Source organism: Glycine soja, unplaced genomic scaffold (assembly GCF_004193775.1).
Source record: "Glycine soja cultivar W05 unplaced genomic scaffold, ASM419377v2 tig00104075_1_pilon_1_211038, whole genome shotgun sequence".
NCBI lineage: Eukaryota > Viridiplantae > Streptophyta > Magnoliopsida > Fabales > Fabaceae > Glycine > Glycine soja.
In genome coordinates this window covers 1-20,520 of record NW_021144383.1, presented here as the reverse complement: position 1 = coordinate 20,520, position 20,520 = coordinate 1, and the positions used below count along the sequence as shown (strand labels likewise).

The 20,520-nt window shown below is 42.4% G+C and overlaps 1 non-coding gene across 1 annotated transcript; it reads right to left on the bottom strand.

The window, feature by feature from the left end:
- Positions 1 to 306: 306 nt before the first annotated feature.
- On the bottom strand, positions 307 to 413 carry LOC114404462. The gene has a single exon (XR_003664989.1). It is a non-coding gene; the product is annotated as a small nucleolar RNA R71 (small nucleolar RNA).
- Between the last annotated feature and the right edge of the window lie 20,107 nt (positions 414 to 20,520).

Below are 20,520 nucleotides of genomic sequence, written 5' to 3'. Positions count from 1 at the left end.
TGCATTTAATACCCTGATGAGGATGTCCCATATGTTCTTAAAACTGGAGTGATCCACATGTTGCCCAAGTTTCATGGTCTTGAAAGTGAAGAACCTCATAAACTTCTTAAAGAATTCCATATTGTCTGCTCCACCATGAAATCTCCAAATGTCTAAGAAGATCACATCTTTCTGAAGGCCTTTCCTCATTCTTTAGAAGGAGTGGCAAAGGACTGGCTATATTACCTTGCTCCATGGTCCATCACAAGATGGGATGACCTCAAGAGAGTATTCTTAGAAAAAAATTTCCCTGCTTTCAGGACCACGACCATCAAAAAGGATATTTCAGGCATTAGGCAACTCAGTGGAGAGAGCCTATATGAATACTGGGAGAGATTTAAAAAACTATGTGCCGGTTGCCCTCACCACCAGATTTCTGAGCAGCTTCTTCTCCAATATTTTTATGAAGGACTCAGTAACATGGAGAGACGTATGATTGATGCTACCAGTGGTGGAGCCCTTGGAGACATGACCCCTTCTGAAGACAAGAATTTAATTGAGAAGATGGCTTCCAACTCCCAGCAATTTAGTGCTAGAAATGATGCTATTGTCATTAGAGGAGTGCATGAAGTAGCCACAAATTCATCTTCATCAGCTGAAACTAAGAAGCTTGAAGGTAAACTAGATGCCTTGGCTAACCTGGTAACCCAGCTGGCCTTGAATCAAAAATCTATACCTGTCGCAAGAGTCTATGGTTTATGCTCTTTTGCCGACCACCATACAGACCTTTGCCCTTCTATGCAGCAACCTGGAGCAATTGAGCCGCCTGAAGCTTATGCTGTAAACATCTACAATAGACCTCCTCAACCTCAGTAGCAAAATCAACCACAACAGAACAATTATGACCTCTCCAGCAATAGGTACAATCCCGGGTGGAGGAACCATCCCAACCTTAGATGGTCGAGTCCTTCACAACAGCAGCAGCAACAACAACAACAACCTTATTTTTAGAATGTTGCTGGCCCAAGCAGACCATACGTTCCTCCACTAATCCAGCAGAACAACAACAGCTGCAGCCGCAAGAGCCCCAAAAACAACAAACAATTGAGGCCCCTCCGCAACCTTCCCTTGAAGAACTTGTGAGGCAAATGACTATGCAAAACATGCAGCTTCAACAAGAGACCAGAGCATCCATTCAGAGCTTAACTAATCAGATGGGACAATTGGCTACACAGTTAAATCAGCAACAGTCCCAGAATTCTGACAGACTACCTTCTCAATCTGTCCAGAACCCCAAAAATGTGAGTGTCATTATATTGAGGTCGGGAAAGCAGTATCAAGGACCTCAACCAGTAGCATCCTCCTCATCTGCAAATGAACCTGCCCAACTCCACTCTACTCCAAAAAAAGATGATGACAAAAATTTAAAGAGTAAGTTGCCTAACAATTTCTATGCAGGTGAATCTTCTACTGGTAATTCTGACTTACAACAGCAGCATATCCCTCTTCCATTCCCTCCAAGAGCAATTTCCAACATAAAATTGGAAGAGGCAGAGAAGGAGATCTTGGAAACATTTAGAAAAGTAGAGGTAAACATACCTCTGCTGGATGCAATAAAGCAATTTCCAAGATATGCTAAATTCTTGAAAGAGTTGTGCACTAATAAGCAGAAGCTTAAAGGAAGTGAAAGAATTAGCATGGGTAGAAATGTCTCCACATTGATTGGTAAATTTGTTCCCTAAATCCCTAAAAAATGTAAAGATCCAGGTACATTCTCCATACCTTGTATTATAGGGAACAGTAAGTTTGACAATGCCATGCTAGATTTAGGAGCTTCTGTTAGTGTTATGCCTCTGTCTATTTTTAATTCTCTATCTCTTGGTCCTTTGCAGTCAACTGATGTTGTAATTCATTTAGCTAATAGAAGTGTTTCCTATCCTGCTGGTTTCATAGAGGATGTCTTTGTTAGAGTTGGTGAACTGATTTTCCCTGTTGATTTTTATATTTTGAATATGGAGGCGGGATTTTCTCAAGTATCAGTTCCCATCATTCTAGGCAGACCTTTTATGAAAACTGCTAGAACTAAGATAGATGTATATGCAGGCACACTATCTATGGAGTTTGGGGATATAACTGTTCATTTTAACATTCTTGATGCCATGAAACACCCACCTGAAGATCTTTCTGTATTTCGTGCTGCAATAATTGACCATATTGTTGATGAATACATGACTGATCTTCATTCTAATCTGCATGTGTGTTACTCTTCATGCATTAAATCTGAATTTGTACTTGATCATATGTCTGAATTTGATGCTGAGAGTAAATCTGAATTTGATATCGATTATATGTCTGGTGATGTTTTACCTCTTGAGAGTGATCTTCTAGAGTTAGATAGAACTAACCATGTTTCAGGAAGTATATACACCTATGACTTTCTTTATGAGGTACAGGCTGAGAAACCATCTCTTTCTACCACTATCCAGCCGCCCCCACCAGAATTGAAGTCTCTGCCATCAAATTTAAAATATGCTTACTTGGATGATAGCAAAAGTTTTCCAGTGATTATATCTGCCTCCCTTGCCGATGAGCAAGAGGAGAAGTTGTTATCAGTTCTCAAAAAGCATAAGAAGCCTATAGGCTGGACCCTGGTGGACATTCCTGGTATTAGCCCATCCACATGTATGAATCGGATAAATTTAGAGGATGGGGCTAAACCAGTAAGACAGCCACATGGAAGACTCAACCCGGTGATTCTTGATGTAGTGAAGAAGGAGGTAACCAAGCTTTTGCAAGCTGAAATCATTTACCCTATCTCCGACAGCCAATGGGTGAGTCCCGTCCAGGTAGTCCCGAAGAAAACCGGACTCACCGTGATCAAAAATGAGAAAGAGGAGCTGATTCCTACTCGGGTGCAGAACAGTTTGAGAGTCTGCATCGACTATAGGAGGCTGAACCAGGTTACCAAAAAGGACCATTTTCCCCTGCCATTCATTTAACAGATGCTTAAACGCCTGGCAGGTAAATCTCACTATTGTTTCCTTGATGGTTTTTCTGGTTATATGCAAATCACTATTGCTCCTCAGGATCAGGAAAAAACCACACCCCTTCGGCACTTTTGCCTATAGGAGGATGCCTTTCGGCCTGTGCAATGCCCCTGGTACCTTCTAGCGGTGAATGATCAGTATTTTCAGTGATTTTTTAGAAAATTGCATAGAGGTGTTTATGGATGATTTCACTGTATATGGATCCTCTTTTGATGTTTGTTTGGATAGTCTGGAAAAGGTTTTGAATAGATGCATTGAAACTAAACTTGTTCTAAATTTTGAAAAATTTCATTTTATGGTTGTGCAAGGTATACTTTTAGGCCACATTATTTCCAATAAGGGCATTGAAGTAGATCCTGCAAAAATTTCTGTTATTTCACAATTGCCTTACCCCTCTTGCGTGCGAGAGGTGCGATCTTTTCTTGGCCATGCAGGATTCTACAAACGCTTTATAAGAGATTTTAGCAAAGTAGCCCTTCCACTATCCAACTTGTTGCAAAAGGAGGTGGAGTTTGACTTTAATGATAAATGCAAAAAGGCTTTTGATTGCCTCAAAACAGCACTGACTACCACCCCCATCATCCAGGCACCCAACTGGACAACCCCTTTTGAGCTTATGTGTGATGCATCAAATCATGCATTGGGAGCTGTCCTTGCTCAGAAAATTGATAAATTGCCTAGGGTGATATATTATGCTTCTAGGACTTCAGATGCTGCCCAAGCGAATTATACTACTACTGAGAAAGAGCTACTAGCCATAGTTTTTGCTCTTGAAAAATTTTGTTCTTATTTGCTTGGTACTCGCATTATTGTTTATACTGATTGATGTGCCAATATTTTCTCCTATTTCTTAACCCTTTTTGCACCATTTTAAGTATTGATTAATTTTAATTGTCAAATTAATTAGGCAGTTTTATTATTTGGGCCCATTCATCTAATTTGATGTTTTTAATCTAATTTCAGGAATTAATGAAGCATTGGGCTTGAATCCAGAATTAGGCTTCGATTTGAAGAGGACAGACTATTTTATTCTACAAAATTAGATCTTATCTTATCTAGATATTATTTAGATTTGATCTCATCTAGATATTATTTCATCTAGATCTTATCTTATCTAGATTTGATTTGATTTTATTTATAGGCTTCGATTTAAAACAGATTTGTAAGCTTTGGGGCTGGAAAACTATATAACAGTACCAAGGTTCTAGTTTAGGCCCTCTCTCCTCTTCTCTCTTCTCTCTTCTCCTCTCCTCTCTCTCCTCTTTCGTTTTGAGTTTTAAGCTTCTCTTCTTCTAGACACTTTTTCGATTTGCAATACCAGTTGTTACTTTTCATTTTAGCAATAAAATTTTGTTCTCTATTGATTAATGGAAGGCTAAGTCTCCAGCGTTGTTTTCTCTTGAGGATCAAGCACAGTTCTCTTTGAGGTTCTATTATTACTATTAAATTCTGATCAGTCTTTCCTCTTCACTAATTACTCTGTATTTGTTGCTATTAATTCATGCATGCTTAGTGCTTGATTAATTGTCTCTGTGCTTAATTTACGTTCATGCTTAATGACCGTTTATGATTAATTGGTGTATGTGTTGCTTAATCACATAATGAATGCCTTATGTTAAATTTCGCTTAGTAATTTAATTTAGGGTTGGATTAAGTGGTTGAACTAATAAAGGATAAACTCTCGTAACCTAGGATAGGAGACTTGCTTGTGAATCAAGGGGAAGCAACGTATTTTAATTCTGATATTTTTCTAATTCAATTTTACTCGCTATTTAATTTACAAAAGCAAACACCCCCCTCCAATTCCTTACTATTTTCCTACTATCTGTTATGAACATTTGGTTTATCATTGCTCGTTGGGAAATGACCTAGGATCACTTCCTAGATACTGTATTTTAATGTTTATTTGATTCGGGTACGGCCTCGATGGCGCTTTATAAGAGATTTTAGCAAAGTAGCCCTTCCACTATCCAACTTGTTGCATAAGGAGGTGAAGTTCGACTTTAATGATAAATGAAAAGAGGCTTTTGATTGCCTCAAAAGAGCACTGACTACCACCCCCATCATCCAGGCACCTGACTGGACAGCCCCTTTTGAGTTTATGTGTGATGCATCAAATTATGCATTGGGGGTTGTCCTTGCTTAGAAAATTGATAAATTGCCTAGGGTGATATATTATGCTTCTAGGACTTTAGATGCTGCCCAAGCGAATTATACTACTATTGAGAAAGAGCTACTAGCCATAGTTTTTGCTCTTGAAAAATTTCATTCTTATTTGCTTGGTACTCGCATTATTGTTTATATTGACCATGCAGCTCTAAAGTACTTGTTGAAGAAGGCTGATTCAAAGCCTAGGTTGATCCAATGGATGCTCTGGCTCCAAGAGTTTGACTTGGAGATCCGTGATATGAGCGGAGCACAAAATTTAGTTGCTGATTATTTGAGTCGGATCAAATGTGTGTCTGATGAGGATTCACCCATTCGGGATGATTTCTCGGATGATCATTTGTATATACTGTATAGTATTTCTGATTCTCTTTCTACTCCCTGGTTTGCTAACATTGTCAATTATTTAGTTGCTTCTGTTTTTCCTCCCTTAGCATCTAAGGCTCAAAAAGATAAAATTAAAAGTGATGCTAAGCATTTTATTTGGGATGACCCCTACTTGTGGAATTTGTGCAGTGATCAGGTCATTAGACGATGCATTCCAGATCATGAGACTGACTCAGTCCTGCAGTTCTGTCATTCTTCTGGACCGAGAGGTCATCTGGGTGTTCAAAGGACAGCTCGCAAAGTGCTTGACTGTGACTTTTATTGTCCCACCATCTTTAAAGATGCGTGGAAGATTTGTAGCACTTGTGAGCAGTGTCAGAGAGCAGGAAGTGCACTTACATGGCGACAACAAATACCTCAGCAACCCATGCTATTCTGTGAGGTGTTTGATGTCTGGGGCATAGATTTCATGGGTCCTTTTCCTGTCTCTTTCAGTTATGTTTGTATTCTCCTTGTAGTTGATTATGTTTCAAAATGGGTGGAAGCCAAGCCCACTAGAACTAATGATGCTAAGGTTGTTGTAGATTTTGTTAGATCTAATATGTTTTGCAGGTTTGGAGTACCTAAAGCAATCATTAGTGATCAAGGAACCCACTTTTGCAACAAATCAATGCATGCCTTGCTTAAAAAGTACGGGGTTGTACACAGGGTATCCACACCATACCACCCCCAAACCAATGGACATGCAAAAATTTCTAACAGGGAGATCAAGAGAATTTTAGAGAAGATTATGCAGCCCAGAAGGAAAGATTGGAGTACCAAGCTTGATGATGCTCTTTGGGCACATAGGACTGCTTACAAAGCACCCATAGGAATGTCTCCTTATCGGGTTGTCTTTGGAAAGGTATGTCATCTTCCAGTGGAGATTGAGCACAAAGCATATTAGGCAGTGAAGACCTGCAACTTCTCTATGGATCAAGCTGGTGAGGAAAGAAAGTTGAAACTGAATGAGTTAGATGAAATCTGCCTAGAAGCGTATGAGAATGCCAAGTTCTACAAAGAAAAGACCAAGAAGTTCCATGATAGCATGATAATTTAGAAGGACTTCATGATTGGGCAAAAAGTGTTATTGTATAATTCTAGGCTTGGACTCATGAGTGGTAAGTTGAGGTCTAAGTGGATTGGTCCTTTTGTTGTTACTAATGTTTTTCCTTATGGTACAGTTGAGATCAAAAGCGACTCCACAAACAAGAGCTTCAAGTTCAACGGACATCGACTTAAGCCATTCCTCACAAACCCTTCTTTAGTGGACGTAGTGGTGGAAAAGACTTCCTTAATCCACCCTACTCTCCCTCCACCATGACTTAGGGAGTTCTTCTTTTCCTATCTCCTTCTTTGATTTTATTACACTTGTCTGATTCTATTTGTTGGTTTTGTTGGGTTTCTAGTTTAATATTTTAGGTCAATTCTGTTTGCATGTACAACTTTGCATGTTTTTCTTTGAATTATAGGATATGTTCAAGAAATGGGTAATTGTTTTGAAAATAAAAGTCTCTTGACATTTTGTGATTTGAAATCCTTGTTTTTCCTCTACACGTCATGACAGTTTTGAAAGCTCAATTTGAAAGTGATAAGTTTACCTTTGTGAGAATTTCAGCCATCCATCATCATAATCATTTGGTTTGTTTTGCCCCATTGATTGCTTGCACAATAGCCTTGGCTTGATTCTTGTTGATGCTTCCTAATTCACATGCATATTTGGAAATGATTTAGACAATTTTGTTCTTATAAGCCTCTAGCCAAATGGACTTACCTTGAATTAATCCCTTTGATAGCCCTTTGAGCCTATGTTTCCCTTTCTTTGTTTTGAAGCTCATTACAAGCCTTAAGTGAAAAACCATGATCTCACCTTAACCTTAAGGAATTTTGGAGCTTTGGAATTGTTTTGGGAATAAGTGTGTGTGGGGGGGGGGGGGAGGGGGGTATGTTTCATTGGAATATATGATTTTTGGCCATGCTTAATGTTTTATTTTGGCCATGCTTGATGTATATACATATTTCCTAATTATTGCTTTAATCTTCAAAAATTCAAAATACTTTCAATTGCTGCAAATTCTGCAAATTCGTACTGTTCAAAAAAAATGAAAAAAAAAGAAGAAAAGAAGTGAAGTTGAATAAATGAGGTCTTGTTATGAGGACTTGATTTGGGAGCCTTGGTTGATTTTGTTGAAATTAGAGGGTTTGGGTTTACTACTTGTGCTTAATTTCCACTTATTCCCCATTGCTCCTCTATTCCTTTGGGATTTTGCTACTTATTCCATATTTTTCCCTACCTTGTCCTTGGCCCCATTACAACCTTTAAAGACATTTTGATCCTCATGTGCATGTGTTTGCCAAGTTGTTTGTCAATTTTATAATTTTGCCAAGTCTATGTGGTGTTTGTTTTCATGGGTGCCTTGAGAGTAAACAGTAGTCTAGACACTTGAGAGATAGAGTGCAGGTCTTGTGAGGCTATATCACTTATATTTGAGCTGATTGACTACCTGACAATGTTTGAGATGCTTCGATGATTTTCATGACAGTCTTGATTCCTTAACTCATTACACATTGGATATTACCCATTCCTTTCATTCCCTGAGACTCATTGAGAAATATATAATTGCTTTGGTGTTCTTTAATCTCTCTTTAATATCTTTGTATTTGTTCTTTGCTTTGTTTTTAATTTTGCCCAGAAGTGCAAAAAGCTAAGTGTGGGGGATTTTGATGTGTCATTATTTTATCCTATTTCTTATTCCTTTTTGTCACCAATTTAATTACTGATTAACTCTAATTGTCAAATTTATTATTAAGTTTTATCAATTGGGCCCACTTAACTAATTATAAGCAGTTGGGCTGAGCCAGATTGGACTTGAAGAGAGAAGACAATTTTATTAGATTTCGTCTAATTTCATTTTATGGAGTTCAGTTTTTATTTAGTATTTTTATTTCGTTTTAGGCCAAAAATAATGTAATAGGGCCCAGTGACTTTGAGTGACCCTTATAAATAGCAGCCTTGGGATTCATGTAAGGGCTATTCTGAGATAGGCTATTCTGTTATTCCATTATTCAAAGCATAGGGTTTTAGGGTTTTACGTTTTTAGCTTTGGATTACAGTTCATGTTAAGGCATTTGCCATTTTTTTGCTTCTTATTGCAATTTCGTTTCTTGTTCCTGCTTCTGCTTTCATTTACGTTTTATGCTTTTAGTTTCATTTACGTTTTCTGCTTTTGTTGAACTTATGGAAAGCAAAATTTCTAGTTTTGTTTCCCTCTGAGGATGAAGTGTAATTCTCTTTGAGGTTTTGTTTTTAATGTTGCTCTCTTGTCAGTTTTCCCTTCACCAATTAACCCACATGCGCTCTGTTAATCTATGCACGCTTCGTGTTCGATTAATTGCCTCTGTGCTTAAACTACATTCATGCTTAATGAACAAGGGGTTAATTGGTGTATGTGTTGCTTAATCACATATTGACGACCCTAAGTTGATTTTTGCTTAGTAAATTAAATTAGGGTTGGATTAAGTGGTTAACTGTTAAGGACGAATTCTTCATAACCTAGGACAAGAGAATGGCTTCTGAATCAGAGGAAACAACACATTTTTAATACTATTAATTTCGTATTCCAATTCGCTTGTTACTGTTACTGCAAGTATATTATGAACATTTGGTTTATCATTGCTCATTGGGAAATGACCTAGGATCACTTCCTAGTTACTACATTTTAATGTTTATTTGATTCGGGTACGACCTCGATCACTAAGCGAGTGTTATCCCGCTAAGCCCAAGAAACTTAGAAAAACCTGAGAAGACCGCATTGCGCTAAGCCAAGCTGATTTAAGCTAAGTGCAATTCCTTGCGGCAAGTTATTGGCTAAGCGAGTCTGATTCGCTAAGCCATATCACTTAGACAAATTTTGAAGTTTTGAAAAGCGCTAAGCCAGCCTTGCTGAGCTTAGCACAATTCGTTGCGGCATTAATAAGGCTTAGCGAGCATTGGTCGCTAAGTGCTTGTGTGTTCTGCTTCTGTTGGAGGCTAAGCGAGTAAACACTCGCTAAGCCAATTTTGCATAACAAAATTTTATGCAATAATTAGCTAAGCACGCCCTGTTGCGCTTAGCCAATGTGTTTATTTTTATAAGGCGCTAAGCGAGAGTGTTTGCGCTTAGCGGCTAATGCTTATTTCAATTTTATTTTTCTGGTTTTTTTAACTTGAATAACTTGTGGTCTAATCAACTTTTTGGGTTCCTTTTTATTGTAGATGGAATCCAGGAAGAGAAAGAGCATGGCTTCTAGAAGAACAGCTCAGTATGATACCAGGCGTTTCCAATCTCTAGAAGCTTGGAACAGATTTACGGACAACATTCTCGGCCGGAACATCATTCCGGAGAGAAATGTTAAAATTTATTATACTGAGTTCGATGAGTTTAAAGTGGAGTTGGAGAGGCGTAATCTCCACAAACGCCTCACCAACCTCCAAGATGGAAGCATAGACGTGGCTCTAGTGGTGGAATTTTATGCTAATCTATATAGCCCAGAGGAACCAACCCCTAAACAAGCTCGAGTAAGAGAACATCTGATTAAGATCGATGCAGATAGCTTGAATGAATTTCTTCAGACTCCAGTGGTGTTAGAGAAGGGGAAATCTTTACCCACCTACTCTAGAGTCATACCCTAATTTCGTCCGGGGATTATTACTTGATGACATGCAACCTTTGGTTAGCCGCTTTGAGATACTTGGCGTCCTTTGTTGCACAATAAATGAAGTCCCGAGACATGTCAGAAATCAAAAGGAAGCAGGCTTGCGCGATTCGTGAAATTTCGTAATGTGGCGGAAATCGAAAAGAGGTGTTTTTGCGCAATTCGTGAGTTTCCGTAACTTCTTCGAAAGCTAAAAAAGAGTAAATACATAATCCGTAAGGATTCGTAACCTTGCGGAAGGAAAATAAGTATCGTTATGAAATTCATAAAGTTTCGTAACGTTACGGAAAAAGAATTACCAAAAAAATAGAAGGGGGGTGCATTTAGTAAAAAGAGGGGTACAAATAGCAATCTGGTCCACTTGGGCCTTCCAGATTCTTCCTCCAGAAGGCTGTTGCTTCTGGAGGAAGCAACCTTGCTCGCTTGGGCGAGCTGGGTGGCAAGCTCCTCCCCTATTTTGCTATAAATAGGTGGAGGAGTGAAGAAGAAAAGGGTTCAGCCTTCTTGGCACTTCTCTCTCTCTCGAAATTGCTGAAGAAAATTGTTTCCGTGAAGAAAATCCAAGCCGAGGCGCTTCCGTAACGTTTCCGTGAGTAATTATGTGAAGATTCTCGACCGTTCTTCAATATTCATCGTTTGCTCTTCATTTTCTTCAGTCTTCAACGGGTAAGTACCTCAAACCAAGCTTTTCAATTCATTCTATGTACCCGTGGTGGTCCACATTTTGTTTCATGTATTTTTATTCTCATTTTCATTTTCTTTTTATACCTCCTTTTGACGTGCTTAAGCCATTTGTTAAAATCATTTCTCGCTTAATCTAAAATTAAATAAATTTCCACCGATCGTTTGAATTGTATTATCCGTTAATTTCGGTTAAAATGAATTCCGACCGTTCGGTCGTGCCGTAACCACGTTGGAAATAAAAAAAGAGGTAAAATAATAATATAATAATATAAAAAATACCTTTTAGTAAAGTAAAGCGAAAAATCAATCGGACGTTTTCTCCTTGGGATTTCTCATTCTTAATTGAATTGACTAATAACTAAAGTGAAACTAAGGCTAAAATCGAACTCGCCTAGTCAAGCTCGTCCACAAAAATAGGTTTTTGAAAGTTTATCATTTCAGTTTCTTATTAAGTAAAAAGGATCATTTTTAAGGTCCAACGCCTTAAAATGATCACCCCTCAAGTAAAAAATCAATCACTTGATTCACGCATAAAAAAAGAACTACGTAGGTCTGATTTCCTCTTCGATGGAGGGTACGTAGGAGCAAGAGCCCCGCTTTTGTCGACCTCAAAAAATAAAAAGAACTAAAAGTTAAGGTAACACAATTTCCACAATTCTAAAGAATAGGCTGTTGTCCTTTGAGACAAACGTGAGAGGTGCTAATACCTTCCTCAAGCATAAATACAACTCCCGAACTTAGAATTTTCATTTCGACCGGTTTCCTTCGGTTTTTCCTACGTTTTCCACAAATAAACGTTGGTGGCGACTCCGCGCATCTTTCCTCCTTTGGAAAGCGCACCCGTGAGCCTCGCCCTCGCTCGCCCGCAAAGGGAACGTTGCGACAGTTGGCGACTCCACTGGGGATTATTTTTGTGAGTTAGGCCTATTTTAAGGAATTGTGGATTTGTGAAACTTCGTGTGTGCATTTGTTGAACTGTGTAAAATGTAAATAACTGTTGTCTATTTCGCATTCTTTACACTGCATTCTAAGCACCCACGGGTTTGAGTAAAAAAAGGGCCCTATACCCGGGTTCATGGGAATTTAAGGAGTGGAGGTGAATCTATCATCATGCTAGGTCTCCGACTTGCTTGATAATAGTGAAACCTCGTCTAGAGCTTTCTCTCTTTATAATGTGTTGTCGTTGGTATTCCATACCGCCACAATATTATTATCTTGAGTGATGATACCTCTAGAGAACGGCCGTGTGAGTTATAAATTGTTGGGAAGTAATTATTAGAGACCCCTAGATATTATCCTATAGGTTCACAAATAGGGCCAAAGAGCAAACACACTCCGTGCCATTTGTTCTAATGCATCTTTTGATAAATAGCACTAGTTATAGTTTTTGCTAGTGGTGTTTGGTTTCTTTAGAGTAATACGTAACCTTTTTAATGCTACGTCGAGGTGCCATCATGCCCGAACGTAGCATTAAAATTGGATCTTCGTGGTCTCGTATGTGTGAATTACCCCTTTGTGTTGTTTTCTTTCTGTTTCATGCATACGCATTGCATCATTCGTGTCGGAGTCTTGATCCACCCCTTTTTTAGGTAAATGATGGGGACAAATCCAAACGGCAAAAGGTTTTATCAAGTCAAGGTTAAAGGTCTGGATGTCACTAGCCTCAAGGAATTGGGATGATTGATGGGACCCCTCCAAAGGCAAGCCTTCCGCAAAGTTTACGGGAAGATTCTAGATTTGACCGTAGCGGAGGTATTTACGGAAGCTGTTGTATCCCTCGCCCAATACTATGACCAGTCATTGAGGTGTTTCACGTTAGGGGACTTCCAAATGGTGCCAACTATTGAAGAGTCTGAAGAGATATTAGGATGCCCTCTCGTGGGGAGAAAACCGTATCTTTTCTTCGGCTTTCTTCCTTCCTTGAGCAAGATTGCAGCTGTGATTGGAGATTCAGCAAAAGAGTTGGATCGCATGAAGCAAATTCGGAACGGCGTAGTGGGCCTGCCTCGGAAATACTTGGAAGGCAAGGCAAGGGATATGGCGAGCCAAGAGAAGTGGGGCCCGTTTGCGGATATTTTAGCTTTGCTGATTTTTGGGGTTGTCCTCTTTCCGAATGTTGACGGTTTGGTGAACTTAGCCGCCATTGATGCTTTCCTCGCATATCACCATAGTAAGGAAAGTCCAGTGGTGGTTATCTTGGCAGATTTGTTTGACACCTTTGACCGGAGGTGTGAGAAAAACAGTGCACGGATTGTCTGTTGTTTACCCACTCTCTGTGTGTGGTTGATTTCACACCTATTCCGACAAGACACGAGACACCCGTGTCCGCTTCAAAGCTATCGCTCATGCGCCGAAAAAGGAAGAGTCGATTGGGACCAACATTTGGCTGGGATAGGGGGCAGCGCGATCAATTGGTTTCCTCGTTGGAAGGAAGGCAAGGAAGGAGTTCTTTTCTCGTGTGGGGACTACCCTAATGTTCCACTGATAGGGACTAGGGGTTGTATTAATTATAATCCCGCACTCGCCATAAGACAGCTAGGGTATCCCATGAGGGGAGCGCCAACCGAAGAAAGTCTCTCGCCTTTCCTTGTGAGGGATCTAGGCGCGCAAGGTCTCAAGGTTATACAAAGAATCCACAAGGCGTGGAGGAGTCCGTTGAAGAAAGACAAGGAGCTTAGGGGCATCCGAAATGGCGTCATCGGAGGTTATCATGGATGGCTAAGAATTCATGCGCAAGGGTTAGATTGGCTCTCCAAATTGAAAGTTATCGATGAGGAGAACTTCGAAGTTCCGGAGGAAGATGAAGAAGTCCGAGCTCTAAAATTAGAGCTAGGGAAGGCGAGACTCGCCAAGGAGAAGTTCAAATCAGCTGCTACACACATCCGGAAAGAGTGTACCGAGTTACAAGAGGAAAACGCGGCCACTGCAAGAGCCCTTGAACAAGAAACCAAAAGGGCCCGCAAGGAGGAATATGGCCGAGAGAAATTCCAAGGAGCATTGTGGGGTAGCAACAATGAGCTCAAGCTCCGAAGAGAGGAGAGAGATCGGTCACGGGTGCATGGCATGATCTTAAAAGAAGAGTTAGTTGCTTGCGCGAGGTCCAAAAGGAGTTTGACTCAACACTTGGAAGCCACGGAGCAAAGCATGCTAGCTATCATAGGGCAATACAAGGAAGAATTGAACCAGTCCATGGCCCATGAACAAAAGCTAGTGGAGGATTTTGCACAAGTGTATGCCGAAAAAGAAGCAAGAGGGAGGGTGATTGATGCACTGCATCAAGAAGCGACTATATGGATGGATAGGTTCGCCTTGACCTTGAATGGAAGTCAAGACCTCCCGCGTCTATTAGCCAAAGAAAAAGCCATGGCCGAAGTGTGTACTGCCCCCGAGGAGATTCATGGGCTAATCAATTACTGTCAACACATGATAGATTTGATGGCCCATATAATTAGGAATCGTTAGGTTCTCTTGTAACACCTTTTGTATAATCTTGGCTAGATGAAAGCTTTGTTCTTTTTATAAAATGAGAAGTTCTGAACTCATCATGTTATCTAAAAAACCTTGGGGTGGATCCAAGTGCTCCGATCATCCATATGCATACTCATGTTTTGGTGGCATACTCACCGTTGTTTATTTCTTTAGGAATTTCATCATAACTAAGAAAACACCAAAGCACCCCTATAACACTCGATCCAGAAAAATGGATAATGAAGAGGGCGTGCAGGAACAGATGAAGGCCGATCTATCGGCCTTAAAAGATCAAATGGCTTCCATCTCGGAGGTCATGTTAAAACTCCAGAAAACCATAGAGGATAAAGCCATGGCAACCGCCTCCAGTACAGTTAGGGAAGTGGAGCCGGTGCTGCAGCCCGCCTTGAATCCGGGCCTAGACAGAAACACGGCCGTGTTCGGTCGAAGGTATAGTCCGCAAGCTTATCCTTATGGTCTGCCTCCGGACTTCACCCCCCATGCCACCCCGGAAGATTTAAGCCAAGCCCCTACTTTTGAGGGGCAACTCCCGCCTTATGACGACTATCCCGGGCAAGACGATGAGGAAGGAGATACCCATCTTGGCCCCCTGCTCCACCTCAAAGATCCGTCCCCACATGAACTACCCCAGCCGAACATAGTCCACCATATCCCGGCCTCACCCACACCCGTAAAAGAATCTCTTCCCTTCGCAGAAGATAAGGGAAAGATTGAGGCGCTGGAAGAGAGGTTAAGAGCAGTCGAGGGCCTTGGCAATTACCCATTCTCGGACTTAGCGGATTTATGTCTCGTGCCTAATATCGTCATTCCTCCCAAGTTCAAAGTACCGGACTTTGATAAATACAAAGGGACGACATGTCCGAAGGGGCATCTTCGGATGTATTGCCGAAAGATGGGGGCGTATTCTACGGACGAAAAATTGTTGGTCCATTTCTTTCAAGACAGCTTGGCCGGGGCAGCTGTAGCATGGTATACCAATCTGGAAGCTTCCCAGATCCGATCATGGAAGGACTTGGCAACTGCCTTCATTAGGCAGTACCAGTACAATACGGACATGGCTCCCGATCGGAACCAGCTTCAGGGTATGACTAAACGAGAGCATGAGTCCATTAAGGAATATGCCCAAAGATGGAGAGATCTCGCAGCCTAAGTCGTACCACCCATGACGGAGAGGGAGATGATCACAATTATGGTAGATACGTTACCCACGTTCTACAATGAAAAGCTGATAGGCTACATGCCAGCTAACTTTGCGGATCTCGTCTTCGTCGGAGAAAGGATTGAATCTGGACTACAGAAAGGCAAGTTCGAATATGCTTCCAATGTGGCCCCCAACAACAACAAAAGAGCCCCAGTAGTGGGCACGAGGAAAAAGGAAGGAGATGCCCACGCGGTCACCACCGCCCCAACGTGGATGAAAGCACCCCAAAATATCCAAAGCTCATACCAGCACAATCCCCCAAATTTTTTAATCCGAGATGGGAACTCCCTCCCGACTCAAGTAAAAGGACCACCCGCAACAGAAAGAGCGCTGACCCAACGCACAGCTCCAGCCGCACCCTGGCCAGTTAATAATACAGCCCCCGGCGCGACCTATAAATATGCACAGCACCCGCCCCCGAAAGACAACTTCCCTCCTATTCCCATGGCATACTCTGAGTTATGGCCTTCATTATTGGAGAATCATTTGGTGGTGGCCATACCCGGGAAGGTTCTCCTGCCACCCTACCCCAAGTGGTATGACCCGGGTGCCAAGTGTGTGTACCATAGTGGAGTTCCCGGACACAATATTGACTCCTGCATCTCGTTCAAGTATAAGGTGCAGCACCTGATTAGTGCCGGCTGGCTATCGTTTCAGGAGGAAGGCCCAAATGTTAAAACCAACCCGCTAGCTAGTCATGGAGGGGCTAGCGTGAACGCCGTCAAAGAGGATGGGCCCTTGCGGGCAAAGAGATTAGGAGACATAGCTACTTCTAGATGCTTCATCTATCAATCACTGCAAGCGGCGTGCATGGTCTCCCGTGGCGGAGGCGAAAAGGACGAATGTTTATTTCACCTTGGGGAGTCGCACGACATGGAAACCTGTCCCGCGGTAGAAGAATTGCTTCAGCGGCTCATGGACTGGGGGCAGCTTGAAGTGTCCATAGGAGGGAAGGAAGAACCACAAATTTGCATGTAGTCGAAAGAGAAGAAGGTTCCTCTAACCCCCAAGGCCCTAGTGATATGTTTTACTAGAAAAAGGACCGGCTCCACACCCATATACCCCCGGACAGCACCCAAGCCAACGCCATTTGCATATCAAAGTAATAGGGCCGTTCCGTGGAAGTATACCCCTCCCGCGTCCAGTGAAAGAGTTGCAACCAAAGTTGACTCCCTATCAGCTAAGGTAACCAACATCACTGGCCTCAGTGGCGTAACCCGCAGTGGTCGAGTGTTCGCTTCCCCTCACCCGGCGGAATTACCCTCTAAAGGGAAAGCGCCCATGGTCCAAGAGCCCACAGATATAGCCACCCCCTCGAAAGAAGTAGATCCTCCAGTAGTAAGAGGGGCCGAAAAGAAAGAAGGACTTCAAGGAAAAACAGTGACTTTGGAAGAGGCCCATGAGTTCCTCCGCCTCATCCAACAAAGCGAGTTTAAGGTAGTCGAGCAACTGAATAAAACTCCAGCAAGGATCTCTTTGCTTGAACTACTCATAAACTCCGAGCCTCATCGTGCGCTATTGCTGAAGGTCCTTAACGATGCCCATGTAGCACATGATATCTCAGTGGAGGGTTTCGAAGGCATCATTAATCATATAACCACCAACAACTACATCGCGTTTGCGGAAGAAGAGATTCCCGTTGAGGGGAGAGGACACAACAAGGCTCTACATATGTCGGTGAGATGTATGGACCACGTTGTCGCAAAGGTACTTATCGACAATGGATCGAGTTTAAATGTAATGCCGAAGACCACTTTGGAAAAGCTTCCTTTAGTGCGTCACATTTAAAACCGAGCTCGATGGTGGTGCGAGCCTTTGATGGTACTCGGCAGGAAGTAATGGGGGAAATCGACATTCCCATTCAGATAGGCCCCCACACTTGCAATGTGGTGTTTCAAGTAATGGATATAAATCCCGCCTATAGCTGCCTCTTGGGAAGACCGTGGATTCATGCCCTGGGAGTGGTCCCTTCAATGCTTCACCAGAAATTGAAGTTCGCAGTGGGTGGACTTTTAGTGATAGTGTCGGGTGAAGAGGATATGTTAGTGAGCTGCCCCTCCTCCGCACCGTACGTAGAAGCGGTGGAAGAATCATTGGAAATGGCTTTCCAATCCTTTGAGGTGGTGAGCTGTGCCTCGGTGTCCGTCGCTACATTCTCTCTCCAACGCGGCCATAATGGTGGCATGTGTTATGCTCAGGAACGGATTTGAGCCCGGAATGGGTCTAGGCAAGGACTGCCTCGGGAATGCCGACGTGGTCGATATCAAGGGAAATCCATACAAGTATGGATTAGGGTACGAACCCGGGATGCCGGGGAGGAGGAACGTGCCATCAAGATTTCGGGCGGATAGGGTATGGCCCGGCCGTATTAGCCAGCGTTTCACCAGCGCTGGGATGGTGTCCGAGGAGGAGGTGGCCGCAATAGGAGAGGAGTTCCCTCAAGACCCACCAAGTTTTGTGCAACCATGACACCCCGATTCCCAAGTGGGGAACTGGCGCGTGATAAGCCAGTCAAAAGTCTATACCGCTGATTCAATGTAATTAGAGCCTATAGATTTCCGTTCTCTTTGTTTGTGAAACCTACCTTATTAAATAAACAAAGAGATCTTTTTCATCTGTTCTTGCAGTACCACCCTTTCTCATATCATTTAGCATGTTTTTGTTTCTTTTGTCTTGTTTGGTATAGATATGAGGGTCGATTCTTTGAGGATCCAACAACGAGGGTTTGACAATCGATTTCGATCAAGATATAAGCCAAACGATAAACGAGGAAGAGGAAGAGGACGTCCTGTCACAGAGTTGGAGAGGTTGGTCGCTCAGGAAGAACGTGAAATGAAGCCTCGCCAAGAAGAAACCGAATTGGTAAACTTGGGGACCACGGAGGAAAAGAAAGAAGTAAAGGTAGGAACCGGTATGACCACGCCTATCCGCCAAGGCTTGATAACCCTTCTTGAAGAGTATCAAGATGTCTTTGCATGGTCGTATCAAGACATGCCCGGTCTGGATTCCGACATTGTGCAGCATAAGTTGCCTTTGAATCCTGGGTCTTCTCCAGTTAAGCAAAAGTTACGAGGAATGAAACCGAGATGTCTTTAAAAATTAAAGAAAAGTAAGGAAGCAGTTTGATGCAGGATTCTTAGCTGTGGCACGGTACCCGGAGTGGGTGGCCAACATTGTCCCAGTCCGAAAAAGGACGACAAGGTTCGAATGTGTGTAGACTACCGGACTTGAACCGGGCCAGTCCAAAAGACAATTTTCCCCTGCCACACATTGACATATTGGTAGATAATACAGCCAAATTCGCCCTTTTCTCATTTATCGATGGTTTCTCGGGTATAATCAAATAAAGATGGCACCCGAAGATGTAGAGAAGACCACTTTCGTCACCCTATGGGGGACATTCTGCTATAAAGTGATGGCCTTCGGGTTGAAAAACGCTGGGGCAACCTATCAGCGTGCCATGGTGGCATTGTTCCATGATATTATGCATAAGGAAATAGAGGTCTACATAGATGACATGATTGCCAAGTCTCGGACTGAGGATGAACACCTTGTCAATCTGCGTAAGCTATTTGGAAGGTTGCGGAAATACCAATTAAAACTAAACCCAACCAAATGCACCTTTGGGGTGAAGTCGGGGAAGCTGCTAGGATTTATCGTAAGTCAGAAAGGGATAGAGATAGATCCCGAGAAAGTAAAGGCCATCCTTGAAATGCCAGAACCATGCACGGAGAAGCAGGTTCGGGGGTTTTTAGGCAGGTTGAATTATATCGCGAGATTTATCTCGCAACTCACCCCTACCTGTGAGCCCATTTTTAAGCTGTTACGTAAGAACCAAGCGGTCCTATGGAACAGTGACTGCTAAGAGGCCTTCGAGAAGATCAAACAGAGTCTCGCGAATCCCCCGATGCTCATGCCACCTGTAACAGGAAGACCTCTTTTCCTGTACATGATCGTGTTGGATGAGTCTATGGGGTGCGTGTTGGGTCAGCATGATGATTCTGGGAAAAAGGAGCAAGCCATCTACTATCTGAGCAAGAAGTTTACCGCATGTGAGATGAATTACTCAATGTTGGAAAGGACGTGTTGTGCTCTGGTATGGGCATCACATCGGCTTAGGCAGTACATGCTCAGCCATACCACGTGGCTTATTTCTAAAATGGATCCCGTGAAATACATCTTTGAAAAATCGGCCCTCACGGGACGAATCGCTAGGTGGCAGGTACTATTATTTGAATTCGATATCGTTTACGTCACCCAAAAAGCGGTAAAGGGAAGTGCCTTAGCAGATTATTTGGCCCAACAACCCCTCCAGGATTATCGGCCGATGCACCCCGAGTTCCCAGATGAAGATATTATGGCCCTGTTTGAAGAAAAGCGGACGCACGAGGACATAGACAAATGGATTGTTTGCTTCGATGGGGCATCTAATGCTTTGGGCCACGGAGTAGGGGCAGTCCTTGTATCCCCGGATGATCAGTGTATTCCTTTCACGGCTAGACTAGGTTTTGATTGTACCAACAATATGGCCGAGTACGAAGCATGCGCCCTCGGGGTTCAGGCGGCCATTGATTTTGATGTAAAACTACTCAAGGTGTATGGAGACTCAGCTTTGGTGATACTTCAGTTGAAAGGAGAATGGGAAACTAGGGATCCGAAGTTTATACCCTATCAAACTCACATCTTGAGGTTAGCCAAGTACTTTGACGACATTTCCTTCCACCACATACCTCGGGAAGAGAATCAAATGGCTGATGCATTAGCCACCCTGGAATCCATGTTTCAACTTGCCCCACACGGGGATCTGCCGTACATCGAATTCAAATCTCAAGGCAGGCCGGCATATTGTTATGCAATAGAGGAAGAGCGGGATGGGAAACCGTGGTATTTCGA